This window comes from Hordeum vulgare, chromosome 3H, assembly GCF_904849725.1.
Source record: "Hordeum vulgare subsp. vulgare chromosome 3H, MorexV3_pseudomolecules_assembly, whole genome shotgun sequence".
Taxonomy (NCBI): domain Eukaryota; kingdom Viridiplantae; phylum Streptophyta; class Magnoliopsida; order Poales; family Poaceae; genus Hordeum; species Hordeum vulgare.
Genome location: NC_058520.1, coordinates 615,860,445 through 615,871,814, shown reverse-complemented (window position 1 = coordinate 615,871,814; position 11,370 = coordinate 615,860,445).

The following is an 11,370-nucleotide window of genomic DNA, read 5'->3' as shown; positions in this document are numbered from 1 at the left end:
TTCCTCTTCCTCTACAACGGGCGGCTCGGTCGAACCTAATGCGCCGCCGCCGCGAACTACCGCTCACCCCCAGCCCTCCCTTGCCGTCGTTGGGCGATGCCGGCGGACAAAGCCCGTGTGGCAGCCGGTGGCGCGGGACTCCCTTGCTCAATTGCGTGCAGTGGCCGCCCCTGGACGGAACAGTGGGCGATGCGAGGCTGGGCATTGGGTAGCGCCCCTGGTCTCTCTCTTCGGCAGTGGCATGCTTTAGGGGTCATCGCAGGGTTGTGGGCGTGCGGTCACCGTGGAGTCCGAGAGGCGCGGATTTGACGCATCTGTGGCGCTGCTGTGTTGGGCGCTAGGGTGACGGCCTATACCGCAGCTTTCTCGTCTAACACTCTTCCTCTCGTCGGAGGTACTGCGGGGTGCTGCTTTGGCTGAGGATCGGGACCTCGTGCCCAGATCTACTCCGTATTTGGCATGGGCCGTCGGCTGGATGCGGCGGCGCCGGCTCTTTCAGAGTTGTGTGGGCTGTAGGGAAGATAAGCTTGGTGGCGCCTGATGGTCGGTTGTGGGTGTTGGAGTTGCTGCTCCTGGCCTGCTTTTCCGGCCAGACGGCGTTTGCTCGGTTGGGCCAGTGCTCTGGTGAGGTTTCGGTGGTGTGCTCCGGCCAGCGTGGTGCACGCACGCAAGCAAGCAAGCGCCCCGCAGCTGCACCCCGTCGTTTTCAGCAGCCTCACCTAAACCTGCACCCCCGCCGGTGCTCTGCAATCATAGTCGCCGCCGGGATTGCCCGTAGGCGTCACGGTAGTTTCTGCGTCCGCCGAGCAGCCATGGCCAAAAGCTCGACATGATGTTTGATATGTCCCTGTATAAGAACTCAGTGCTAGCGCAGTGGTCGGCCGCGCTTGCACAAGTATATAGTAAAAAAAATATACATTACATGTGTTGATCACAAGAAACTACCACTTTTCAATTTTTTAAAAAGACTACCATAAAATTTATGGAATGTTTAAAAACCCACATGACGATGTGATTTAAAATTAATTCAGTTTAGGATAGGTTGGGCCTGTTTCTAAATAATCCATTTGTTGAGCGATTTGTTTGACCGTTAGCTTTTATATGAGTCTCACATGTAAATGTGATATCTCTCTCCCTTATTTATCTTCTCTCCCTCTTGTCTCTCTCCAGGGCCGACATAGGCATGTGTGTGTGTTTAGCCCATTGGTTTAGCCACGCACACATATCTGCACCCCGCTGTGACTGTTTCATCTTTGTTGAGTCCTTTGCAACAGTTAGCGTTGTGAGCCTCCACCCACATGCATTTTCATCTGTTAACCAACACTTCGCATATTTCTACAGTTCAATTACTACCCCTCTTTTTGTCGGTTGTTAACCAACACTTCGCATATTTCTCATTGGCATATCTTTTTATTCTAGGCATCATATGAATTTCGACCGTACTTCTTATGAGCCATCTGTTACAGGCATTCTCATCCATGTTAAAAAAAATGCTGGCATGCTTCTATATATCTCTGTTTGAAAAGTGCATGAGGATATATATGACCAAACCTAATTAGATGTTGTAACTTTGATCATGGTCCATTGCAAATGCTTTATATATGAAACTTGACTAAAATTTTGTGTTGATTCATATTATGACACTCTCACGTGTGTTTTAAAATGTTTAACTTGTTGATTGCATTTAATTTGCATTAAATGCCCTGCTAGAACGGTTTATGTCATATCTAAATAACCGTAACTCTGATTTTAATGAACTATACATGTCAATTGTTTAGAAAAATGTGTAGAATAACATGATGCACTTTATTTTTCTAATAAATATAAAATATGTTTAGTCAGAACAGAAACAAATTGATAACATGTATATGATGGTGTTCCAGAATTGTTATCTGTTGTTTCCCGCCTCAATTAAAATGTCTTAATAGATAGTTTAATTGTGCTTCACCTCTTACCATGATAAACAACATTTAAACTTGCTAGGTAAATAAATAAGAGTGAGTTAAATCATTTAAATATGGAGTTTCGTCAATACGCAACCCGTTTCATATTGGACTTCACTTAATAAAACTGGACTTCACTTAATGTGTAGTATTTACTCATTGTGCTTGCCATGCCATGCAAGATGATCATCACCCTTCATATCATTTCTAAATTTGTTGTGCGTAGTTGTCTCTTTTGTATCGTTATGTCTCACTACCTACCACTTGAATGTCAAGCCTCCTAAAATACTATGATAAGCCTCTAACCCCGTCCGCATCTCAGCAAACTGTTGTTTGGCTACGTTATCGCTTCCTCGGTTCTTCTTCTAGCGTTGCTAGGTGCAGGTGTATGTTGATCCATGTGATAACATCGATATCTTGGGATATCACCATATTATAGCTATTTAATTTAATGCACATATATACTTGGTAAAAGGTGGAAGACTTGGCCTTTTGCTTGGTGTTTTGTCCACCTTTGTCGCCTTGTTTTTCGTTTACCGGTGTTATGATCCATATTGAACGCTCCTAACATATTTGGGGTCGTTATGCAGACCCCCTTGAAGATTCTTTCAAGATAAAACTCTTCCGACAAGGCCAAACATTGGTACTATATTTGCTTAACAACCTAATAAAAATGCATAGGGCTTAGCTACCCCGTGGATAATTAATCAACAACCCAGGTTAGTGCTCCACATGAGTGTTGGTCCAAACGGGCAGACTACACGGCCATCGCAAGGAAACTCGGAGTTTGGTTTTACTCGTAGTGTGACACATCTGGTAGTGGCTTGAGAAAGATATACACCCGACGCCTATTGAGATCTGGCCTCCCGGTTGGTCTTGCTGGATTTGTTTTACCTTTCTCGAAGGACTTGTGTACTAGGACTTCGAGGATACCTTGGGTTATCTCGAGGTTGAGGTTTTCCACCGCAGCTTGTGGCTAGTGTGTGATGGATGAGTTGGAGCATCCCTGCGGGGTTAAATCTTTCGTAAAGTTGTGCTTGCGATTATGCGGCAACTTGGAAGTTTTTTAACACCCAGTCATAGAAAACTTAAAGTAAACTCATATTAAATACAACAACCGTGTGCGTAACCATGATAGTCTCTTTTTGAGGGTGTTCGGGAAGAGAATATGGTGGGGTTATGTTTGAATCGTAAGTACATGTTGAGGATCACTTCTTGATCATAATTTAGTCCAGCTCCGTCATGTATAGATTCTCATGTTATTCTTGTACTCGGAAGTTAGCCACCTGAATATATGCTTAGTGTTGTTGCAAACCCCAACACTTAATCATGCCTCACCTAATAACTTAAGTAGACTTGACATCTTGGGCGATGAGATTTCTGAGTCTCCATGGTGATTACTACAACACAACATGTACAGACGAGGTTGATCCAGAGGATGCTTCCCAGCTATAGTGGGAGTATGACGAGGAGCGTGCGTATGTACGCCACCTATCCGGACGAGTAACGGGATCCATGGTCGTCTTCCTGGGATTAGCCAGATACATGTCATTTGCTTTATACCATGTTGGTAAGAGTAGATATATTCCAAACCTTTATTATTCATGCTCATAAGAAGAGGGCTACATGTTGAATTTTTTATCCATTTGTGAGGCTATCGGATGTCTACAAAATGACAGACTACCTTCCTATCTGGCTTGCATCCTTCTTTTCTAATACTTCATAATAATGAGTATATGATATCGCTTACAGACAGTTTAATGCACTACTATCACATAGTGTAGGTTACCTATATATATGGAGGAAGAATCCACATGCCACCATGTGAATGACCCTTCATGAAGTATCCTATGGACCCAATCTTCTTCGGGCCATTGCTGGTGATGTCGTTCTTTGAGTCGTCTTCCTTGTAGAAGGCCTCGCCGGTAAAGTTGTTCAAGATTGTCACGGATACCTTGTCACGAGGGATGATGCCGTCTTGGCCTAACGGACAACAATGCGAGTAGTAGATGTGGTTTCTCTCGACGCCGCCACACATGTTCATTGGCACATGTACTGCCTTAGAGAATGTCTCCCCCAAAAACAATGAGTGGTCACCCAAGCTTGTGATCTCTAGCCACTCGTGCATGTAAAGCGTCATTTGTCCACCCGCATCGATGTCGACGAGCTTAAACACTTTGAAGAAAGGCGGCTTGTTTGGCAACCAGCGGGTCTTCATCGCCATCCCAAGCGTGCCGTGCAGATCAAAGATGTAACTAGTACTGCTCGAGTAGTCGCCAACATGGTCAATCCATTGCATGACTAGCCGGCGTTCTGCAGTGATGATAGGGGCACCATCATCATTCACGCCAATCTGAAACTTGACGACTGTCATGTCGCAATGTACGCCGTAGAGCTCGTCGTTGCAAAATGCGATGTCCACAAGCCTCACGTAATTACGACATCCTTGTACCGTCCACCCGCTGTTGGAACAACCAACCCTGCAGAGTGCGATGCCGCACTTGTATGTTATGCCGGCAATGATACACCGGGGCGAGGTAGGCGGCGCGGAGAAGGTAACTCTCAAGATGAGTACCAGGCGGGTGGGGGGGACATGGTGCTGGCTCATGCAGAGGATCGGCTCATTCTTCTTGGAGAGCGCAACCTCGGCGCCATGACTGGCAGACGGCAGCGAAGCGTGCGCGGCCGCGCGGGGAGGCGACCTTGCTGTAGACGAAGGCGAGGAGATCGTCGGGGAACGTGGTCGACCAGCACTGCCTTGCCGTATGTGGGCGCTCGTCACAGGCGGCGGCCATCGATCTGCCGGCTCTATCGATTTAAGTTCGAGTATATGTGAGAGATGTGTTTTTTAGGGTAGAGATATCATGGGCTTATTTGCTGGGCAACGCACGCACGTCAATTACGGCCATGATTGGAACCAGTTTTTTTTTCTTTTGAGGGTTAACTAGCAAAAGAGCCCGTGCGTTGCAACAGGAGAAAAGAATACCACACGTTTTGAATTTTTAAAAAAATGGTCTATCATCTGAGTATTTATAGTTATGACTCAAACAAAGATGATCTTAGCGTACAAAAGCACAGTTGATCCTGATTTTGCTAAGATGATCTTAGCGTTGCAACGGGATTGAACATGTATTGTGTTTAAATGCGGCTTGCATGTATATTTCATACATACAAAGAAACAGGCAAATGTCTTCAATTTTGTCTTCAATCCTGATTTTGCTAAGATGTTCATTTACAATACAGATTAGTGACGGTATGAAAGAAAGACGGATAATGTATTGTTGATTAAGATTGCACCCTAGATAGTACTTTTAAAATGGTTAACAAGTAAAATAACATTATTTTGAAATTATACATATTTTTCTAATCAAATTCCATATATAACATGTTAAATTTGAAATTACGGTTTAAAAGGTATGAGTATTTTTTTAAACATATGATATGTACTGCGGGTTTCTTCTTCATCATTCAATATGTAACCAGTTTGCCGTGGCCGTCTCTGGGTCTCAAGTTTGATGTGTTACCGATGGATTCCGAGGTGATCATGCAAATTCCATTGGCCATGTAAAAATAGCCGGGATTGATAGTCATCGCATTATCGGAGCGGATTTGGGGCACACAAGTGCGGGGGCACCGAGTCCCCCGTACGTGCTTTCATTTTTTGCTTTCGACTTTCAAACTCTTATATCTTTTACACAAATAGTTGAAATTAAGTTTTATTTTTATACCGAGAAATGAGAAGAAAAGAAAGAGGAAAATAATTAAAGAGAAGAAAAGAGAGGCACAACATATGTCTTTGGCTTAGTTTTTGTGATCACGTGTGTTCGTGATTTGTTGATGTGATCGATCCGTGGACGAGTTTCAACAATTGATATCTAGAGCGAATGGAAAAAATGAAATTGTGCATTGTGTTTCGTTTGTCATCAAGGAGTTCCGTTGAGTTCATCTGCGGTAAAATTGAGTTGCACGTATGTGGCGAGTTGTGTCACCGCTGGACAGGAGGTGTCATTCGGTAAGATGGGGTATTGACGACAATGAGAAGGTGTGGCGGGTAAAGAGTTGTATATCTCCATGTAAGAACTGATCTAAATATGAAGATCAGCGTGAAGATCATAGCGAACCAGTTAAGTTAAGTTCATGTATCCAGTTATGTGTTTAGGCTGCATCTAACACGCTAAGATGTGACAGCATGGCTGGTAGCCCGAATAATTCTTGGTTCCAGTCAACAATTCGGATTGAAAAAAAAAGATGGTGATTATTTAATGGACATCGTTGTTGCAGGACGAGAGAAATTGTTCTCCAGTAAGTTGTGTCACCGGAGACAGCTGACATGAGCAGATGTACAAGTGGTCGTTTGCGTTTCTTGTTGAGTGATGAGTCAGATAATTTGGATTAGAAGGTGAATGTTGGAGTAATCCAAATTTAGATGAGTATGATAGATTGTACCAAAAGAAGAAAGTGGAAAATAAATATAAAGATGAAAAGAGAGTCAAGACACGTGCCTCAGGCGAAGTTTTTGTGATCTGGTAATGCAACCGATCCATGGGTGAGTTCCAACAGGACGGGCACACATCAATATTGTCCTCATCGGAGTAGACGGGGCGTGGCTTTCCTTGGTCGGCGGGCTACTCATCCAACTTAGTTTCTTTGATGGATTGACCTCGGCTTCGCCGAGTTAGCTGTTATTGAGCATCTTGTATCTATTGTCGTTTGGTTTCGTTTCTTTGCCTTTTTTTTGTTTGGTCGGTTGTATCTTGTATGACTCGAAAGTTGTTTTATCTACAAAGCGGGTGTTAAAGCTTTTATCGTCGATAGCTTGATACTGTTTAGCTATATTGAAACATATTTCAAGAGATACAAACTCTTGTACAGGTCTTCCAACCAACGATGGTTTGCTTGGGCAATATGCGCAAAAGATCGATGGTTGGCCATCCTATTAGTATCACATCAACCTGATCCTTCCTAAGATACGCACAGCACCAACTCTTCGATCCATCATACATATCATCCGTCATACAGATCGTCCACCCTTTTTCGGCATCAGAACAGTGTGGCTGCAGCATCAATTCATCAGCAGCAACAATAAAATTGTATTTCTATTTTCTACACAACAACTCTATGAACAATGGTAAGGTTCCATACATTGTAGTTGTGCAGAAAACATGGAAGAACGAGCTTCCCAAAGCTTGCCATTCGAAAGCTGTGTGAAACCATTGCAAAGACATGTGTATGAGAGTCGATGGTATGATACATCAAAGCATGTACAATACAAGATTATAGTCTAATAATAGAACCAAAAATCAAAGGGTAAACTCCTGTTTGAGACTGCTCTACTTCAGAAAATTCAGCTCCGCTCTAGAAAATATAAGCCAAACAGGGTAGCTTCACGATTTACAGCTCCAGAAAAAATTAGAATCTAGGGTCCAACTTCTTGTTTTTTATAAAGCTCTCTAGGAGGTGCTCCATAAAACTGTAGAAGCTAGAGTTAGAGCAAAATTACCCACCACTGCCACCAGTAAGTGGATACCCCTTCGTTTCTCCCCTCTCATCCAATCAAATAGATCATTTCAATCAAATTTTCCATTCGTGAAGCTGGAGCTGGATAAAAGCCAAACATTCTCTTTAAAAGAGTTACAACTCCTATATAAAAATGCTCCAAAATGAATTTGATGGAACGGAACTGCTTTTGATGAAATAGAGCGGTCCCAAACAGGGCCCTGGAGAGTAAACTGCCACCTCCAGCGATTTCATTTTCCACGCCTTTCTAAGCAATTCAATACAAGATTTCTGAGCACTATCATTTCGTAAAATTACAGAGGCCCCAGAATAGAGTTGAGGTACTTTTATACCATGTTGCTAAGAGCACAGAGGTTTTGACCTTGCAATTAGACTGAGTTTTCTAATATCTTTTTGTTTTCTACCAAAATATTCCAAACCTTTATCATGCTTACAAGAAAAAGGGCTAGTCATTCAATCTTTTATCCATCTACCAGATAACCCTCTGCCTACAAAATGACAGACAACCTTGTTATATGTCTTATATTCTTCTTTCTCCCACTTCATAGCTGATCACATGATATCTCGTCGGCAATTTAATGCACTAATATCCGGAGTGTTGACTAGATATATATCTGGAGGGAGAATCCATATGCTACCATGTGAACGACCGTTCATGATGTAGCCTACCGACATGATCCTCTTCACGTCATCGCTGGTGATGCTATTCTTCGAGTCATCTTCCCTGTAGCAAGTGACACCATTACTCAGGTTCGAGATTGTCAACGATCTCATGTCACGAGGCATGATGGCATTTTGACCAAACCAACAATAATGTGAGAAGTAGATGCGATTTCTCTCCACACCGCCACTCCTATTTGATGGCACATGCATCGCCTTAGAGAATATCCTTCCCAAAAACAGTGAGTGGTCACCCAAGCTTGTGACCTCCAGCCACTTGTGTCTACTGGTGCCGGTGTCGATGAGTTTGAATACCTTGAAGAAAGGCTGGATGTTTGGCAACCAGCGGGTCTTCCACGCCATAGCAAGCTTAACTTCCAATTCGAAGATGTAACTAGTGTTGCTCCAGTAGTCGCTCGTACCGATGGTGCGGTCGATCCTTTCCATGAGTGGCTGGACTTCTGTGGTGACCACTGGCACGCCATCTTCATTGACGCCAATCTCATACTTGACGAGTTTTGTGTCACTAGGAAAAGTGCTCGTGCGTTGCAACGGGGAAAAAGAATACCACTGACTTTTAATTTACAAATGTGGTCTATTATTTGAGTATTTGTAGCTATGAGCCAAACAAAGATGATTTTAGACTAAAAAACGCAGTTCAAGATTCCACAGGTCTTCTATTTAAATACGGCTTGCATATAGAGTTAATACGTACAAAGAAACGGCTAAGTGATCTTCAATTTCGTCTGTAATCCTAATTTTGCTGAAATGTTCATTCACAATCCAAATCAATATCAATACGAAAGAAAGACGGATAATGCATTATTGATTAAGATTGCATCCTAGATAATATTTTTTAAATGGTTAACAGGTAAAATAACATCATATTCAGATTCTACATATTTTTCTAATCAAAATTCATATATAACATGTTAAATTTGAAGTTACGGTTTACAACATATGAGTATTTTAAAAAACATTTAATATGTACTTCGGGTTTAATGTCAAAAATATTAGGGGGTTTTTCATAAAATAGTATGACGGACTAAGAATACATATTTTCTTTATTAGTAAAAACATTAGGGATTTTTCCATAAAATAACATGATGGACTAAGAATATCTATTTCTTTTATTAGTAGGTACTAGCAAAATGGTCCGTGCGTTGTAACGGGAAAAAAACAAAATCTTCAATGATGATGACCACATTATGTTCACACATCATCGCTTGATTTTAAAATTTTGTGCACAAATGCAAGAAAGTATTTCTTCTTTTAAATTTATTCACAAGTTGAAGCAATCTTTACATTTTCAAAAAATAAATATCATGGTTGTCAAAAATCTTGGTAACTCAAAGAATTATTCTTAATTTCAAAAAAAAAATAGAAAACATACAATAATAATCCGATCCATCCAACAGTTAATTCTTCAAAAATCACACGGGTATATTTTCACAAAGACTTAGAAGCATTAATGTTTAACTACATACATTAGATCTTTCATGAACAATTTTACAAATACGAGAACAATTTTAAAATCAAGAACATTTTTCACAATTTACAAACATTTACTAAAACTCGTGAATATGTTTTATATTTCAAACGGGTTTAAATATTTTCTTTTGAATTGGCGACCAATTCTAGTAAAGACAAACATAATTTTTGATGTTGGAGGATTTTACTTTAAATTCACAAACATTTTTGAAACGCATGAAGTTTTTCTGAATAAACAAACATTTTTATAAGTCAGTAATATATTTATTAAATTCACGGGCGTTGTTTTGGAATTTGCATAAAAATTATAAAAATCCGCGCCTTTTTTGAGTCCACAAACATTTTATGTTTTCGTCAACACTTTAATTCAAAATTCCTATTTTTTAATATGCAAACGTTTTCTATTACTTACCGATGGCATGGTGGGTAATTTATGCAAACTTTAGGGGCAATTTCCATGACGTACCACAGAAGCAATATGTGAGTTGGGACAACCAACTCTGAAAAGTGTGATGCCGCAGATTGTATATTAGGGCGGCAAGGATACATTCCCTCGTGTTGAGCGGCTCAGAGACGATAACTCTCGAGATGTTGACCTGGCGGCCAGGGCCATGCTTTGCGCAGATTATCGTCGCCATCTTCTTTACGACTGGCACCTCAGCGCCGGAGAAAAGGTTCACAATCCTGACCAGACCTTGTACATGCAAAGCGACCGAGCCTCCTTGATGGCCGCCGATGATCCACCTCCGGAGGACCGTAAGCGCATGAGGGCACCATCCTCAAGCCACTAAAGAGCCTTGGTCCTTCGGCCGCCTAGAGGCGAGAGAAGCCTCGGCACGGGTTGCGTCGCACGCGCGGCTGCGTGCCATGACCTAAATACAACACACGCGTCGTAGGCGAAACGTCTCCTCCCACTGAACGCACATCGCTGAAAGACCTGAAATAAATCCAGAAAAATGCAAGCACCAATATCAAATCTGGGATTTGAACTCTTGATGGACAGGAGATACCACAGCCCTCATAACCATCCAACCACGGATTGGTTTACAACGCGAACGTCTCCTCCCATAAAACACACATAGCTGAAATATCTGAAATAAATTCAGAATAATTAGAGCACCAATATCAAGCCTAGAATTTGAAATTAGTGGGTAGGTATGCCACTATCATAATAACAATCCAACCATAAGTTGGTTTGCAAGACGCAAAAAAAAAATCATGACATCATCGCAATGCATGTAAGCAGCACAAGTCCATCGAGTCGTCCTCTCGACGTGCACGGCAATGGAAGCATCGCCGCCAGCCACACAAACCACTACTCCCTCCATCCCGGTGTATAAGTAATCTTACGAAAGTCAAATAGTCCCAAAACACTTAGACGCGGTGCATTAACATTCACCCTGGATCGGCCCATACATATTCAGTGCTCTAGGGCGAGAGAAAAAAATGAGGCCATGTTGGACATATAAAATTTCAGTATATGTACTAATTCAAAAGAAATTTAGTACTCCCTTCATTTCTAAATATAAGCCTTTTAAGATATTTCACCAAAAACTACATATAAATGTAAGTAGACATATTTTAGAGTTTAGATTAATTCATTTTGCTCCGTATGTAGTTTTTCATGAAATCACTAAAAAAAACTTATATTTAGGAACAGAGGGAGTACATAGCATATATTGATGGTCTATGAACTAAAACCACAAGGGAGGTAAAAAATGCATGCCACCAAAATAAAAATCCTTCTGCTGCTGGCTAT